This window comes from Orycteropus afer, unplaced genomic scaffold (assembly GCF_000298275.1).
Source record: "Orycteropus afer afer isolate SDZICR_OR568_19922 unplaced genomic scaffold, OryAfe1.0 scaffold00258, whole genome shotgun sequence".
Lineage (NCBI taxonomy): Eukaryota > Metazoa > Chordata > Mammalia > Tubulidentata > Orycteropodidae > Orycteropus > Orycteropus afer.
This window is the reverse complement of record NW_006921845.1, coordinates 3,628,077-3,630,259: the sequence shown is the minus strand read 5'-3', so window position 1 is coordinate 3,630,259 and position 2,183 is coordinate 3,628,077.

The following is a 2,183-nucleotide window of genomic DNA, read 5'->3' as shown; positions in this document are numbered from 1 at the left end:
TGGACACTGGGAAGAGGTAACTATGGGGAGGAAGTGGGAGAGGAGCTGTTGCATTGTAAATTTTGGTCAATGACATGAGACAAAGTATATTATGTGAACTGCTGTATGAAAAATGAATTTACTCTGTAAATCTTCACCCAAATCAAAATAAAATTAAAAAAAAAAACAATTAGAAATCCAGAAAATTAACACTAAAATTTCAGAGATAGATAACACATTGGAAGGACAAAAGGGTAAATATGAATCAATTAAAGAATGGATTAGCAAATTAGGAGACAGATTTTTCACACCAATTTCTATGAGCGAATATCAGAAAAAAAGAATGACTTAAAAAAACTCACTGCCATTCAGTCGGATCTGACTCATAGCGACCTCTCCTTGGGTTTCTGAGGCAGTATCTCTACTGAAGTAGATTGCCCCATCTTCCTTCTGAGCAATGGCTGATGCGTTTGATCTTCCAGACTTCTTATTAGCAGTCAAATGCCTTAGGCACTGAGCCACCAGTGGTGTGGAAAATTTACAAATGATCAAAATCCAGAAGGAAGGAGGCAAAAATAACCACAGAGATAATTGTCAAAGATGTGCTAGCAAAAAAACTTCCCTAATATCATTAAAGACAAAAGGATATCCATCTAAGAAGCTCAAAAAAACCCACACAAGATAGCCTTCAAAAGAAAGTCACTAAGATGCACCATAATCAAACTTTCCAAAACCAGGGACAAAGAATTTGAGAGTAGTTCAGAAAAAAAAAGAAAGAAAGAAATGTTACCTACACAGGGGAACCAATACAACTGAGCCCTGATTTCATGGCAGAAATCATGAAGGCAAGAGGGCAAAGGGATGAACAACATAAAACCCTGAAAGGAAAAAAATTGCCAACAATTATATATCCAGGAAAACTGTCCCTCAAAGATGATGGTAAAATTAGGACATTTCAGTTGCTGCTGTTAGGTGTCATTGAGTTGTGTTCAACTCACAGTGACCCCATGCACAGCAGAATGAAACACTGCCCATTCTTGTGCCAGCCTCACAATCCTTGTTATACCTGAGCCCATTGTTGCAGCCACTGTGTCTATCTATCTTGTTGAAGACCTTCCTCTTTTTCGTTGGCCCTCCACTTTACCAAGCATGATATCCTTCTCCAGGGAGTGCTTTCCTCTGACAACTTGACCAAAGTAGGTGAGATGAAGTCTGGCCATTCTTGCTTCCAAGGAACATTCAGGCTGTACTTTTCCCAGGACGGATTTGTTATCCTTTCAGCAGTCCGTGGTACTCTTAGCATTCTTCTCCAACAGCACAACTCAAAAGCATCAACTCTTCTTCAGTCTTCCTTAAGACATTTCTAGATAAACAGAAATTAAAGGAATTTGTAAAATCCAGACCAAACTGACAAGAAATGCAAAAGGGAGTCTTTTGGACAAAAAACCAACATCATCAGGCAACAACCAGATATTAAGACACATGACAATATCACAAAACCAACACAGACAAAGAATTCTCAAAACCAAAATCATATACTTCACCAAAGAAGATATTCAGGCAGCCAACAACACCTGAAGAAATTTTCATGGTCATTAGCCATTAGTGAGATACAAATCAAAACAGTCATGAGATACCATCTCACCCCAGCATTAATAGCAAAGTTCAGTAAGACAGAAAATAACAAATGCTGGCAAGGATGCAGAGAGGTTAGGACTCTCATATACTGCTGGTGGGACTATAAAATGATACAACCACTGTAGAAATCAGTATGGTGATTCCTTAAAAAGTTGGAAATAGAAATACCATTTGATCCAACAATCCCATTACTAGATATATCCTAAAGAAGTGAGAGGCAGGACACAAACAAATATTTGCATACACATGTTCCTTGCTTGCAGTACTATTCATAATAGCAAAGAGATGGAAACAACCTACTGCCTATCAGCTGAGGGATGGAAAAGCACACTTTAATACATCCACATAATGGAATACTAAGCAAGCCTAAAGAATAATGTAGAGAGGAGTTCCAGCAAGATGGCGGACTAGGCAGAAGGACTGCACAGACCCTCTTCAACAAAGAAAAGGGAAACCAATTGACACAGACACAGAAGATAATCTTGGGCCACTGAACCTTGAAGGGAAGGATACAGAAGTAGACTAAAACCCAACTAGCAGAAGAATTTGCATGAAAATACCAAAAA